Raw genomic sequence first — 16,624 nt, forward strand, 5'->3', positions numbered from 1 at the left:
CTTTCCCACCACAGTCTGTTGACAGCACCTTCTCCCTGCCAAATCTAAGGTTCCCTTCTCATATCTTGTCTCACATGACTTCAGGTAAAACTTTTGACCCTACTGGTTACCTTCTTCTTGAAGCTTCCTCTTCTGTTGATTTTTGAGTTAACACCCTGGGTTAACCAGTGGTTCTCCTTCTACTTCTCTATTTCTTTTTCTCTCCCCAGTTTCTTTCACTGGTTTCTCTGCCTTTGTGGGTTGTCTTTCTCCAGCATCCCATCCTCTGTCCTCACAGCATTATTTTAAAATTACTGTTCTAGACTTCTTCATCTATCCTGAAGTTTCATTGTATATTCCCAGTCTACTTACTTGCTATGATGACTAGTTCTCTCTATACTCTTCTTCCATCATCACCTGGGCTACAATTATAATTACAATTACTTTATTGTCTTCAACAATCCTAAGAATATCACAAGATTTCATCTTCCCCTGTCCCTACCTTTAATTATGTTTTCTTCCTGCCTGAAAAGTCCACCCTTTGCATATCTGCTTGGCAAACTCTTATTTACATGTTAAAGAAGACTTCTCTGGGTTTTTAGTAGGACGGTCCTTTCCTTGACATGAAAGAGATGTAAGATCTTTGTTCTCTGTGCTTCCACATCTTCATTCTTTTACTACTTACATAGCACCCATGACATTGCATTATGGTCAGTTACATAAGTGTATTTTCCTATGCTACAGTTTTAATTCCTTATTGTAAGGGCTTTGTTGCATTCATCTTCTTATCCCTAGAAACTAAAATAGTGTCCTAACATATGATGGTCTTATCAAAACATGTATTGACCTGTATCTTATATGTGTGTTGGAAACTAAACAAGCATTAGCTTTTGCATAGTATGATGCTTAGAGACAGGAGAAATAAATTACATTTTTGGTGTCAGTTTATTTTGGGTGGATTTAATTCAATTCCACAAACATTGACTGTGTAGTACCATTTAATTAGTAAGATGGCATTTATATTAGGTTTAAAAATAGAAATTCAAGGAAGAAAAATGAAATTTGCTTCAGGAAAGATGAACATATTATAAACATTTAAATTAGATTTAAGGTTATTCCTGTATTTCAAAGTCCATTAAATTATAAATTTTATTAGATATTGGATTAAATTTAGCTCATTAGATTTAATCTGACACTTTAATAAGTATCTGGATATTCTGATTGCTTATACTTTCATGAATATCTTGTCTTTCAATACAATACAATAGAAGCTGTTTTCTAGATGTTATGCTTTTTAAAAAAGTGTGTGTGTGTGTGTGTGTGTGTGTGTGTGTGTGTGTGTAGTCTATGTTTTCCCACCATTCCCTCATTCTTTAAAAGATCATCTGGTTTACATCCTAGTTACTGAAATTGCTGAAATTGCTCTTCTTCAAATTAAATAAACATATATACAAAAAAGCAAACAAGTAATAAGGGTATAGCCTGATGCAATATCATAAAATAAACACACCTACATAACCTGCACTTAGTTTATGAAATAGGACCTTACTGGCACCACAGAAACCACTCTTATGACCCTTCTTAACCACTAATGTCTTTCTGTTCCCTAAAGATAATCACCATCATGACATCTCAGACCTTAGGCTAGTTTTGAAACTTCCATAATTTAAACCTTACAGGGTGAATATCATGGAGATGTACTGCTTAAATACCCTTCACAAAGGTCTCCTTGCCAGCTGCCGGGAATGTGGTTTGCTGACAGCCTCTGGTTGTGAGCTTCTGCATGGTCTACCTCAGCTTTTGAGCAAAAGCCACACTATTTTTGGTGATCCTCAGTCAATGACCAAGTCTGGTGGCCATAACTTAAAGACATGCTCTTCTTGGAGTAGCCCTAAGATGATTACTGAACAAGTTGGTGGCACAAGGGCCTGGCCACTTCCACCCAAAATAAATTGCGCTACTTGCCAACCTGCTCTAGAACTCCCCATTGGCCTGGCAGAAATGGTCAGATATGCATCTTGCTCTGACAACTCCCTCTGTTCGTTCTGCTTTCCATCTTTTCCTTTTCCAGATATTAGCCCCAGTAAACCTTTTGACACAGAATCTGTTTTTTGCCTCTTTCATTTTGTTCAGCATTATCTTAGTGATTTTTATACTCCTGATGATGGACATTTGTATTATTACAAATAAACATGCTGGGATTTTTGTGGACATATGTTCTCAGTTCTTTGGGAAAATTTATACTTATGAAAGGAATTGTTGAAATGTATGAAGAGTCCCAGTTACTTCATATCCTTACTAGTATTTTGTATTGTCAGTCTTTTTAATTTTATTTGTAGAGGGATGAAGGGATATTTCACGGTGGTTTTAATTTGTATTTCCCTACTGACCAGTAATGTTCAGCACTTTTTAATGTGTCTGTTTTCCATTTTTCTATCTTCTGTTTAGGTATTTTGTCCATTTTTATAATATTGTTTGAATTTTAATTTTTAAGTTGAAGAAATTATTTATGTATTCTGGGCACAAGTCCTTTGTCAAATATATGTATTGTGAATATTTTCACCAGTATATTTTCCTGTTAATTTTCTAATTTTTAATGTGTTGATGTTTAAATTTTAATAAAATTTAATTTATCAATTTTTCTTTTCAATTAATATTTTTGTGTGTTAAGATAACCGTGTCAACCCAAGGTCATGGAGATATTCTTCTAAGTTTTTTTCTAGAAGCTTTATGGCTTTAGGTATTATGTTTAGACATAACATCTATTTCAACTTAATATATTGTGCATCACATAAGGTAGAAATCAATATCTGTTAGAAAAAATTGAAATATTTTGTGGTTTTCTGAGTTTCTCCTTGAGTTATGGAATAAAAATCATACCTAATTTTATGTTAAGGGGTAAAATTGAGTTGAGAGCTGGAGAAAGCAATCAATAGATTAATTATTGTTAATACTTACATGTCTCCAAAGAGGAAGACATACACAAGTACACTAGATACTCACTCACATATACACGCATTGAAAAAAGGACAAGTAAGTTAATTGGCTACAAGGCAAAATGTAGTCTGGTTTCAAGTAAGCTGACTAAAGAAATGAGTATAATTGTTGAGAACTCTGGGGGCATGGAAAATGCAAGGAGACCATGTAACAGACTCTGCCAGTTTAAGCAGGGGTTCAAATAAACAGAAAAGATGCAGAAAAAAGGCATTGACAACATCACTCTTTAAAATAGCATACTGAGTTTCAAAGATCTTATTTATTTTCAAACTTAAAATATAGTAGAAGGCTTCCAAGGGAAAAAAGTATCTCTAGTTTGGGCTCAGAGATACGTAGAAGTCTAAAAGGGGAGAAGTCATTTTGATTTAAAGATTTCAAGATTAATAGAAAATCAGGGCCTATTCATTTTGGAATTGTGCTTTTAAGAATTTCTAACTTTTCACCTACAAGCAGTTTATTTATTTTCAGATCGGAACATTAAAAACTCTTAGGGTCTATCCTCTCACCTGTCTACTCAAGAATTTCCTTTTATAGATCAAAGAAAGAATAATGTATCTCCTGCCTTTGATGAAAAACATGCTATTGCTTTGTCATCACATAGACAAAGAACATGAGATCTGAATAATTGGGAGCAAATCCCCCTGGACAACCGCCATTTCAAACCCAATGCACTGTGGCTTTGATGAGACAGAAAGAGAGATAGTAAATATTTGTGTGAAGTATTACCCTCATTAATTGTGGTTCCTCAAAATTCTCTATATTTGGAGCTGCCTTTTAAATAAACAATGAGAATTTCGAAGCAAGAATTGGCAAAATTAGTTTTTGTATTTTGTAGATGCAGAATGAAAATATTTCGAAACTTTAGAAGAATTGTCTTCCCCAGATGGAAATAGGGTATTATATGCTCATGCTCTATGCAGATGCATATTATCTTTATGAACCTTAGAAAGTTGATTGAGTCAAATCAGTTCTTTTTGATAGAATATTCCCTAACCATTCAAATTAAGAATACAATGTAATGGTAAAGTTATACAGCAGAATAGTGTATGGGTCCCTGGCTTCAAACTCTTTTTTTTTGGCTTCTATAACAAAGCTGGGGGGAAAAGTTAAAAAATAAAAGCCATTGAAGAGATTGGGCTAGTTAAAGACTAACCGTCACCATTTAATTCAATTCTCTTCAAAGTAATTTTTTTTTTTTTTAATAGCTTGAGCTTCAGAGACCAGGAAGGAAATGCTAGAATATAGTTTTGGGGGGTAGAAATCTTTTTTGTTGTTGTTGTTTAAATTTGCGGGAAAATCACTTTATAATTTTTACATGTAGGAAATCACTTTGAACGTTGTTATTTTTTCTCCTTTTTCTACAAGGAGATACAATTTAAAAAAATGTCGAATTCTGTATTTTGAAAATATAAAACTGTGCCCTGAGAAGTAAAAGCCATCGGTACAAAGATGCAGGGACTTAAGAGCAAGGAATTAGCAGGACAATATGATGAGATGGAATAATTAGAGTAAGCTGGTAATTAGAGGCCGCTGAGGTTTGAAAAGGGAGAGAGGAACAGGCTGGTAATCTGCATTAACCCCCGTAGCTGCCCTGTGCAGGGCAGAAAGGAAAGGCTGACATCAGAGCTGAAAGTCAGTTCCTGGTCCTAAGAAAACATTTTTGTAAACAGTGTTTGGAACCTGGCCCTTCAGAAGTTATACATGCCAAAGTCAAATGCTTTGTCACAATCATATTTCAGTTAAATATTGTGTGACAACTTTTGACATTAATCATAAAGTTATGTAGGCAAAGTACATTCCTTAAGATTTATTTCTAGTTTACGTCTTTACTCCTATTTGAATGCAAGGATCACTAATATTTATCATATTACTTTAGAGACTCTAAAGCATAAACTCAGGGCTGCTCTCTGAATTTATTCATACTTACATTAAGCCTAACTGGTGCACCGGGCACCTTGACACAGAGTATTCCATTCATCTGGAGGTTGTTCATTTGTAGGATGAGAGCTTTGAGGAGAAAGGGCCAGACTTGCAGATTCAAACTTGTTAAATGTTGGCATGCCTTAGGAGGAAGTTGTGATGTATGTGGAGAGGTTAACAAAACAAGCTTGAACTACCCATGACATGAGCAAGCTAATGCATTGTCAGTTCAACAAATATTTACTGAGTGCGTCTGTGTCAGAAAGTGGTCAAGACTCCGGAGACAGAGCAGTGACAGAAGTGACAAGACCCTCTGCCCTCAGGAAGCTCCCTTTCTACATGTGGAATAATGGGTTTCAACTTAATTCTGAACTCCTGAGAAGAAGGAGATCAAGCAGAACTAGAGGAGTTAGGTAGGGTTTGGGAAGAGAAAGGAGAAGGCGTTATTAGACAAGGAACTCCAGAAAGAGCAAGAGATGGTGAAAAGCTAATGCAGTGGGGAATGAGTGAACCACAGAGCCATGCAGCCAAGGGAGGCCGATTGTGAAATGCAATCTTGCAAGTGCCTATAGCTCTGATGCAAAATAAACCCTTGTGCCATTTTGGCATTAATTTCACACAATTAGAGAATACTAGAATCAATACTGGTTTTTAGAAAACTGCTTAGACTATATTAATATTAACTGAATGTATTAATATTAAATATTAATATATTTAAATATAAAATTGGCATATTCCATCATTAAAGAAAAAATACATTTATAAGAAATGTTACATTAAGCTTACATTATCACTTTATTTTTTTAAAAGATTTTATTTATTTATTTGACAGAGAGAGACAGCGAGAGAGGGAACTCAAGCAGGGGGAGTGGGAGAGGGAGAAGCAAGCTCCCTGCCAAGTAGGGAGCCCATTGTGGGGCTCACTCCCCAGGACCCTGGAGTCATGACCTGAGCCGAAGGCAGACCCTTAAGGACTGAGCCACCTAGGCGCCCCCTTACATTATTATTTTAATGCAAATTAGAAAAGAATATTAATTTGTCTTGTTCAAAAAGTAAAAGTTAACGTTATATAAAATGGGGATAATTTTAATAAACGTGAACTATTTAATTTTATTGGAATATATCTTCAAAAAGCAAAGTATATCTGTGCCATCCTGGTGAGTTTTATGGAAATTCTCTAGCTTAGAAAAGTACTTTAAGATCTGCTTTTTGACCTTACGGTGGGCAGAGGAATAGAGAGAAGATAGTTATAAGGCAAGTCTAAATAGTTGACTTTGACTTTTTATGCTTCAAATAATTTTATCTCTGTTTTTTGATAAATTTGAGGAGATATTTTGTGAATAACCATCTCCTGTGCTATGTTTCTCTTAAACAGCAAACAGATTTTGTTCTAAGAAAAGCATTACTAGTTTTCTTCTTCTTTAATCATATATGAAAGCAGATCCTCATGCACAATAGGTATATTGATTTCAAAACCATCCTATTTGTATCTTTCTTATTTGGAAAATCTTTGAAAAAGTAAGAATTGTTATAAGAAGCACTTTGCTTTATTGACAGTCATCTTCTTTTTAAATTTTAGTTGTAGAAATATACTTTCTAAGTGAGTTCACTTTTGCTAAATTCCACATTTTAAGACAGCTAACACTGGAGTATGTCTCGAGATTAAAGTGGTTCTTTTATTTTTAGATACCAAGTTTTGCTATAATTAAATATAACATGGTAAATGGGAGTACCCCAAATGATCAATGTAATTACTAGTAGCCTTGTTGAGATTTAGAATTTGGAGCCATAGGAAATAAAATGTAATTGAAAAAAATGTGATTAGGGAAATAATAATACCGTTTTGAAGACAACTAATCCTGCTATAGCACGTTAGGTGAATTGGAGAGAAGAAAGGAAGACCAATCAGAAAACAAATCTGACAGTGAATATGGGTGGCAATCTATGATACGTATATATGTTCTAGATATAAATGTCCTTCAAACAGCTTAGTTGGTTTGGGTGATATTGAGGGCTGCTGAAAATTCCTTTGGTAAGTGTATAAATATGTCCAACAAACCCCTGATCTCTAACTGTTGTTAAATGATTGTAAGATTAAATAGACAAAAACTCTCAGGTCAAAGGTTACTTGATGTATATTTTGGTCACTGCATTTTTGTAATTAAGTCTTTTAGTTAGTTGTCTGGTAATAATTATAAATATGTAAAAGGATGATATATATATAAATATATTTAATCTAGGTAGTTGATAATTGCTGTTCCCATGGAGCTGTATAATTCACATCGTGCTTCTATGCACTCAGTAGTTTTCATAGCAGATATGGTGCTGAGATGCTGGGTATATGAAATACCAAGCAGACTGATCCTGGGCCATTCATGAGACACGGATAAATACAAATATGCAATTGAATATGTGTATAATAAAGAAAATCGTAGGGTGTTATGAAAGAGAATGACCAGAGAGACTTTCTCAAGAAGTGATGATTGAGCTACAATTGAAAGTTTTGGTAGGAACGAGCAAGTGAGGAGTAGGGGTGGGTGGTAGTGATGGGGAAGGGCACCGAATGTACCAGAAGGTGTTCACGACTCTAGGCTGTTAGTTATTTGAGCTGAAAGAAAGCCAGACTGCCTGGAACATGGTAAGTGAGAGGGATCACAAGAGAAATTGAAGAGATGGGTCACCAGATCACACAGGTTCTTTAGGTGACAATAAAGGTCGGGGATTTATTAGAAGCTATCAAGTGTTTTCAGTAAGGAAGTGATATAATCTAATTTGTGATTTCCTTTACTAAGAAAAGAACAGATTGGTAGATGAAAACATAAAATGTGCAAAGACAATTGAGTCGGCTATTACAATACTAGCTTATGGAATATTTAATAGAGAATTTTAATAAAATTGTCACACACTATTTACAAACAAAAATTATGTTATGAATTGAATTATGCCTAAGATATCACATTTTCAAATAATTTATTTTTATGTTCCTTAAAACATATAGAGCAAAGCTATCGGTCCAATTTTGATAATTTCAAGAGTTGTTAAAGATTACCTTAAGTTCTGAGAAATCTTTTGAGAAACCTAAAATTTTTTAGTATCGTCATTCCTTACCACCATCAAAGTAAATACCCTCTCCACGTTTCTCGTGTTCATAGCTAAAGGTTAAAATATTGGATTGCTGAATACATTGATCTTTGGTGTGTAAATTAAATGTCTTGGAGAGAATTTACTCAGGTGGAAAACACAGTAATTATAATATTTGGCAAATTTCACATATAAGAAGTAGAGGTGAAAGTTCAGGACTTATCTCTGAATTGTGGGCTTGGGCTTTTGTATGTGCCTCCTGTATTTTCTCCACCTTTGGAAAACAGAACACCTGGAAAAGCGGGCAATTACCTTATTATGCTAATTGATAAAGTGAAACTCATTGTGCAGTCCCAAATCTACTTTGAAGATTTGTATTATTTGGAGGGTTTATATGATCAGATTAAGCAAGACAGTGCCCCTAGTAGTGGTCCTCACTCTTTATTTTTGCTTGGGCATTGCCTAATAGAATTTTGAAAATACATGTATTCTTTTGCACCCTTTTAAGCTGACCCCTAAAATTTCATATTATATTTAAAAAATGCCAAGATACGATTTACACTGTATTTTAAATATTGAGACTTTAATATAAATCCGATAAAGCTTTTTTTTATAAATGTATCTAATGAAATCTAAGAATCATAATGATTGGTACTCACCAACATGCATTTTAAAAAGACATAGAAGGGGCGCCTGGATGACTCGGTCATTAAGCATCTGCCTTTGACTCAGGTCATGATCCCGGGCTCCTGGGATCAAGCCCAGCATCAGGCTCCTTGTTCCGCAGGAAGCCTGCTTCCACCTCTCCCACTCCCCCTGCTTGTGTTCCCTCTCTCGCTGTGTCTCTCTCTGTCAAATAAATAAATAAAATCTTAAAAAAAAGACATAGAAAAAATAAATAAATAAATAAATAAAAATACATAGAAAGCTCTTCCTTAACAGCTGGGAAATTTACATTGGTTGCTTCCTTGGAGTCATATTTACATTCTACTTCCTTAATGGACTTTTGTTTTAATGTAATACAGATCTTTATGGCTGAGAGTATTTTATCAGTCACCTTATCATAATTTCTCTGCAGTAAAAATAATGTATTTATTCTGAAATTTTAAAGAATTTACTTCTTATGGTAAAAAGACTGTGAAACTTTTAAATGGTTGGATTATAATTAGAATTATTAATAAGTACACACTATTTTGATGTTTATTTAAAATGAAAAGCAGCGGGGCGCCTGGGTGGCTCAGTCGTTAGGCATCTGCCTTCGGCTCAGGTCATGATCCCAGGGTCCTGGGATTGAGCTCCGCATCGGGCTCCCTGCTCGGTGGGAAGCCTGCTTCTCCCTCTCCCACTCCCCCTGCTTTTGTACTCTCTCTCTCTGTGTCTCTCTCTGTCAAATAAATAAATAATAAAATCTTAAAAAAATAAAATATTTTATAGTGCTTTGATTAAAGGAGACTTTGCTGACACCAATATTTCAGTTTCTCTGTTTGTTTGATGACCTAGAGATGTGTAGACCTTTGGGGAATGCAACACAGTTAGGTGGGTGAGTGTTATAAACATCCTTTCTGGAGTAAAAGAGAAATGGGCCATTATTGACAGTGAGTTGGGAAAGTAGATCCATGGCAAATCAGATCTCAAGTGCATCAGTTTTAGGAAAATGCACCAAGAAAAGGTAGGTGCTCTAAAATTCACTCCTTAAACCCAGTCTTTCTCTTGGGAAGTCTCCTGTCTACAGAACACTATTCTCCAGCTGTTGACTAAATTAACCATGTAATTTTCACATTCTCTCTTTTCACTGTGGTTGTTGGTCACACGGAAATGATTTTCAAAACTGTAATTCTTGCGATGTCCCAGAGAAAATGTATAACTATTTTAAAATGCAGTAATTTTAATTTACTACTTCTGGTTCACTTTTTGCGATTTAAAGTAGATTAATATTTTTCTCATATATGGGAGCAGAAACACATTTTGTTTTAGTGAAACACATGAACATTATTAAGCTTCCTATAATTTTGCATGCAGAATTATTCTGTTAGTTTTTATATTTAATGCTAGAACTGTTTGTATCACATAAAGCTGTGTAGCTGTGGCTATGGTTCTTGATTCTCTGCATAATATTTTTATTCTTCACCTTATTTTAGTGTCCCACATCTCCCCTTAATCCCCCATTTCTATTTTCCCGTTGATATAAAAACAGTAAGAATGTCTACGCACATTGCAGACATACTGTGAAGTGTCTTGATTTTTCTGAGTTCCTAAATACTTTCGGTGTCTTGGAAAGAGATTATATTTTAAAATGGCTTGTTTTTCCTATGTGTGTCCTTTTCCAAATTTCAATCTGATCAACATGTTTCTTGAATCTGTGCAGATCTCCAATATGTTTGTTGAAATGTTAAAATTTTTTTTTTTGCTCATTAGCTATTACTCAGAGGGGGAAATTTCTAGAAAACCCACTGGCTTTTCCAGGTTTACTAGTATAGAAACAGCTAATGGTTATGAAATGAGTGTTTGGAAGATAAACTACAGACTTAAATTCCAACTAATTTAGCGAACTGTGAATTTAAATTTAAAATGTTCTTTTTATATGGCTTTTGCTTTATCCCTTTCCCCCAGTACCTTAATACAAAACTCTGTTAATAGGGCGCCTGGGTGGCTCAGATGGTTAAGCGTCTGCCTTCGGCTCAGGTCATGATCCCAGGGTCCTGGGATCGAGTCCTGCATCGGGCTTCCTGCTCCTTGGGAGCCTGTTTCTCCCTCTGCTTCTCTCTCTCTCTCTCTCTCTGTCTCTCATGAATAAATAAATAAAATCTTTAAAAAAAAAAACAAAACTCTGTTAATAAGCAGGAAATAACTGCTGGACATAACTGCTTCCTTACTTATCTGGCGATCATTTTTACTTCTCTTGGCTTTATTATGTTGCTGGGTAGAATGGCATAGTTTTATCAAAAACAGTAGAATACTATTTTTTAAAAAGAGAAATTGTATTTGCAAATAAGCATGAGGGCATTCTTGCATATGGTAGTTTCTTGGAATTTAACGTTAATTCTTAAATATGTGTATATGACTGCAGGTTAATATATAGGAAAAATGATAACGTGCTATAGAATTCCTAGTGGAGGAGAAGAAAAGAACTACAAAGGTAGAAGTCAAACCCAATGTGTGGCGTTATTTTCAGGACAGAGCACCAATGTGTCATATAAGAGGCATTCGGGGGCGCCTGGGTGACCCAGTCTTAAGCGTCTGCCTTTGGCTCAGGTCATGGTCCTGGGGTCTTGGGATGGGACTGCATCAGGCTCCCTGCTGGGCGGGAAGCCTGTTTCTCCCCTCCCCCACGCCCCTGCTTGTGTTCCCTCTCTCTCTGTCAAATAAATAAATAAAATCCTAAAAAAAAAAAAAAGAGGCAGTCAGGATATAAGGTCCTACTGCAAATTAATAGTCACTCCTCTCTCACAACCTATTTCCATATAAATATGAGGAAAATGTAATCAAGTTGACAACATTAAACTCAAGCAAGACAGAGAGAGAAATAGCTTCTTAAGAAGCAGTTACCAGGGCAGTACGGAAACATTTCTACTGAGGGATTTCCAGGCATTAAAGCTACTGCACAAATAAATATGCAGATAAAAGGAATGAGATCAGCAGTAATAACAGCTGACAACTTTTACATATTTTATTATTAACTATTCAACAACTATTTTCACCTTCTTTATCTCATTATTTTAACCAGCAGATGCATTTTGTTTCTGTCTCCACTGAGAAAGATAAATGTTTATTACTGCAAGGAAGGATTTTCACTTTTGCTGTATTTTTAGCTCTGAACGCTGCCAATGGCACCATAAACCTGCCGTGACAAATCCTGATATAATACTTTAGATATCATGCCCTCTTGTCTTCCCACCCAGGGAAACGTCACGGGAGCTGATCACAGCAAAACATCGAGGCAATCTTTGAAGTTTCAGAGATAGAGATGAATGGGTTGCACCTAGAGCAAGTTTGTGCCAATCCTGGTATAGCCTGCTGTCCAGGCATAATATCCTTTCACTCTCAGGGGCATCTTCATTTGGGCAATAAATGATATAATCTCCCTACTTATAGGTGCAAAGAAGAACAGACGTTACCTGGCCCGATTAAATTCAAAATGTTTAGAAATCATTTTTTCATAGATTATAGTACATGAGAATTACTTGAGCAATAAAAATAAGTACTAACTATTCTCTAATTTACTAGCATGTCCTCTCAACCTAATTCAACTAAGTTGTGATTTATTTACATATGTATATAAACCCTAAATAGTTGTTTATTTCAGATCATAAAACAAGACACCACAGATTATGAAACTACTGTTATGTGTAGAGTAGAAAATTTCCCTTCCTTTATATTCATGAACAGTCATACCCAAGAAACTCATTTTGTTATATTTCTTTGATAGCTTTTCAAGAATGTGCAGATTTACATTTCCTTGCCATCTAAACAGATCCAAGCTCAGAAATGATAAACATGTTTATATCTTAAAAGGGAATTTTTATTATTTATATCTTCCATTCACAACTGCTACTGATTTGTCTCCCAGAATACCATGTATTTTGTTGTATACTTGAGAGAGTAGAGATTGGATAGGTCTTGCTTACTATTCTATGTTTTGTACATAGAATGCTGTCTGGCATAGAGGTGCTCATTAAATGCCATTTACATGAAGATTGATAGAAAGTATCATAAATATTATATTCCCTTTAGCCTTGAGTATATTATATACATATTATAATATATGTATTATATATACATGATGTTATACACACACACACACACACACACACACACAAACACACAGGCATTCTCAGGGACATTGAACTTTTACCCTTCCAGTGTCACACTTTGAGTAAGCCCTCAGGCTTTGGGTACTGTCAACTGGTTTAGAATCTTGGTTGTTTCACTTCCTAGAAGTGTAGCTTTTGGCAAATTAGCCTCTCTAAATCATGATTTTCCTACCTTTAAAACAGAGTGGTTGGAAGGATTATGTACTGAAATTCACGCTGAAAGCTAAGCATTGTGTCTGGCACATTGCAAATTTACAATGGTGCCTGTCTTATTATAAATCTTACTTTATCCTCAGATTTGGTTTCTGTGGGAGTATCTCACAGCCTCACTAAGACATAGCTGAGTTGTTTTTGGTGCTTGTTCCTCTTAATACTCAAGGGGTGAGCTAAGTGTCAAGAGATTTCCAGAAGTAAATCTGCCATATTTAGCAATAAAATAAAGGACACCAAGTTAAATTTGAATTTTATACAAACAACAATTTTTTTTTTTTTGGTGTAAGTATGTTCTGTACTTTTGTCTAAATACCCTATCCTAAAGGCTACTCCAAACATGCCATAGGATTCTTTAGTTGTGGGTCTCTATCAAGACTTGGACAAATGATGGATCAGAATAAGAGAACTAAAATTGGAAGAGCAGAGTTTAGTCATTTATTTAATCTAATATAGTGCTATCTGATGTAAAGATTAGTGATTTTTATGTATTCAATAGGATATAATCACTACAATGATAAATTGATTTGAAATAGTCAATATATTATGAAATAGAACAACAATTTATACTATTATTAAGGAAAATTAGAAAAATAGAAAAGATATAAAGGTTATTTTAACAATATGCTCATGGCCGAAGAATAAATGTATTCTTTTAAATTATTATAGAAAATCTAATTATCTTTATGTATACTTGCGATTTCAAGATCTCCTTTTAAAATTAAGGAGAGATAAAGGCTTTCTTTAGCTGAACAAAACCTGAGAGCGTTCATCAACTCTACACCTGCCTTTAAGAAATGCTAAAGAATCCTTCAAGTTGAAATGGAAAAAGGATAAACAGCAACATGAAAACATACGAAAGTATAAAGCTCACTGGTAAAGGTAAATATATAGACAAATAGAGAATGCTGTAATACTGTAACAGTGGTAAATAAAACATTTTTAATGAGATACAGAAGTTAAAGATAAAAGTATAAAAATACCTATAAATATGTTAATAGATATACAATAAAAATACATAGTTTGTGACATCAATAATATAAGTGTGTGTGGGGAAAAGAAAAAGGGTTACTTTTTGTATGCAATTGAAGTTAAGAGGTTATCAGTTCAAAATAGATTGTTATAACCACAAGTTGCTATTGTTTTAATATAAGTCCCATGGTAACCACAAAGGAATTATAGAACCTACGCAAATGAAAATGAGAAAGGATTCAAAGCATGCTAGTAAAATAAACAAAACATGAAGGAAGACAGCAAAAGAAAAGAGGGACAAAAGAACTACAAGATGGGCAGAAATCAGCAGATCAGCAATAGTAAGTCCTTTATTATAAAAAAACACTTTAAGTGTAAATGAATTAAGCTCCCCAGTAAAAAGGCAGAGTGACTGAATGGATTAAAAAAACAAGATCCAATTACATGTTTTTACAAAAGACTCCTTTTAGATAAAGGACAAAAAGACTTTAAGTCAAAATGGTCACAGAAGACAAAGAAAGACATTATATAATAATAAAAGTGTCAACTCACTAGAAGATATAATGACTATAAATATATATGTGCCCAACATTATAGCACATTATATGAAACAAACATTGACACAACTGAAAGGAGAAATAGACAGCAACATAATAATAGTAGGAGACCTCAATACCTCACTTTCAGTAACGGTTAGAACATCCAGACAGAAGATCAGTATGGAAACACCAAGACTTAACAATAAAAGACATACGCAGGACATTCCACTCAATAGTAGCATGATTAACATTTGTACCAAGTGCACATGGAACATTCTGCAGGACATATCACATGTTAGATCACAAAACAAATCTTAACAAATCTAAGAGCTTGAAATCATGCCAAGTAACTTTTCTAATCACAGAGGAATGAAATTAGAAATCAATAGCAGAAGTGGAAAATCTATAAATATGTAAATATTAAACATCACACTCTCTTGAACAGCCAGTGGGTCAAAGAAGAAATCAAAGGGGAAATTAGAAAATATCTTGGGGCAAATAAAAATGAAAATGCAAAATACTAAGACTTATGGGATGCAGCCAAGCAATACTAAGAGGGAAGTTCATCCTGGTAACAGCATACATTAAAAAATGATGAAAAGATCTAAAATAAACAATAACTTTCATGTCTGGTAACCAGAAAAAGAAGAAAAAAACTAATCCCAAAGTTAATAGAAGGAAGGAAACAATAAAGAGTAGGGAAGCAATAAACAAAACAAAATAGAAAAAAACAGAACAAAATCAATGAAATTAGAGTTGTTTTTTGAGAAGATCAACAAAATTGAGAAATCTTTAGGTATATGAACTGGGAAAAAAAGAGAGAAGACTAAAATAAAATAAAAAATGAAAGGGTACATAACAACTCATGTCAAAGAAATGAATATAAGAAACTACTATGAATAATTATATGTTAACAAACTGGATAACCGAGAAGAAATGGGTAAATTCTTAGAGAAATACCTACTGAGACTGAATCATAAGGAAACAGAAAATCTGAACAGACATATAATGAATAAGGAGATTGAATCAGTAACCAAAATGTCCCGACAAAGAAAAATACATGACTAGATGGCTTTGTTGGTGAATTCTACCAAACATTTAAAGAAAAATTAACACCAGGCATTTTTGAACTTTTCCAAAAATTTGAAGAGAATGGAATGCTTCTAAACTCATTTTATAAGGCCAAAATTACCCTTATACCAAAACCAGACAACGACACTACAAGACAAGAAAACTTCAGGTCAATATCCCTGATGAATATAGATGCAAAATCTTCATCAATATTTTAGCATACTGAATTCCAGAGCACATTAAGAGAATCATACAATATGATTGATTGTGATTTATTCCTATGATGCAAAGATGGTTCAACATAAGAAAATCAATCAGTGTGACATATCACATCAGCAGAATAAAGGATAAAAAAAAAATCACATGATAATAGATGTAGAAAAAAACACTTGACAAAATTTAACACCATTTTGTGATTAAAAACACTCAACAAACCAGGAATAGATGAAAGTTACCTCAACATAATAGAGGTCATATATGAAAAACCCATAACTGACATTATACTTAGTGCTGAAAAATTAAAAGCTATTCCAACAAGTTCAGGAATAAGGGAAGGATGCCCACTCTTATAACTTCTATTCAACACAGTACTGGAAGTCTAAGCTAGAGCAATTAGATAAGAAAAAGAAACAGAAGGCTTCCATGTTGGAAAGGAAGCATTAAAATTATCTCTTGTTTGCAGGTATCATGATGTTTTATATAGAAAACCCTAAAGATTCTATTAAAAACTGTTAGAATTAATAAATTAATTCAGTGAAGTTTCAGGATACAAAATCAACTTACAAAAATTAATTTCATTTCTAAATGTTAAAACCAAACAGTCTGAAGAAGCTACTAAGAAAACAATTCCATTTATAATCCCATCAAACATAATAAAATATTTAGGAATAAAGTTAACCAAGGAGGTGAAAGGCTTGTACAATGGAAACTGCAAAACATTGCTAAAAACAATGAAAGAAGACACAACTCAATGGAAAGACATCTAGTAGTCATGGATTGGAAGGCTTGATATTGTTAAAATGTTTATACTACCCTAAACAATAT

This window comes from Eumetopias jubatus, unplaced genomic scaffold (genome assembly GCF_037043125.1).
Source record: "Eumetopias jubatus isolate StellerSeaLion01/CBP00866 unplaced genomic scaffold, mEumJub1_p1.0 scaffold_2, whole genome shotgun sequence".
Taxonomy (NCBI): domain Eukaryota; kingdom Metazoa; phylum Chordata; class Mammalia; order Carnivora; family Otariidae; genus Eumetopias; species Eumetopias jubatus.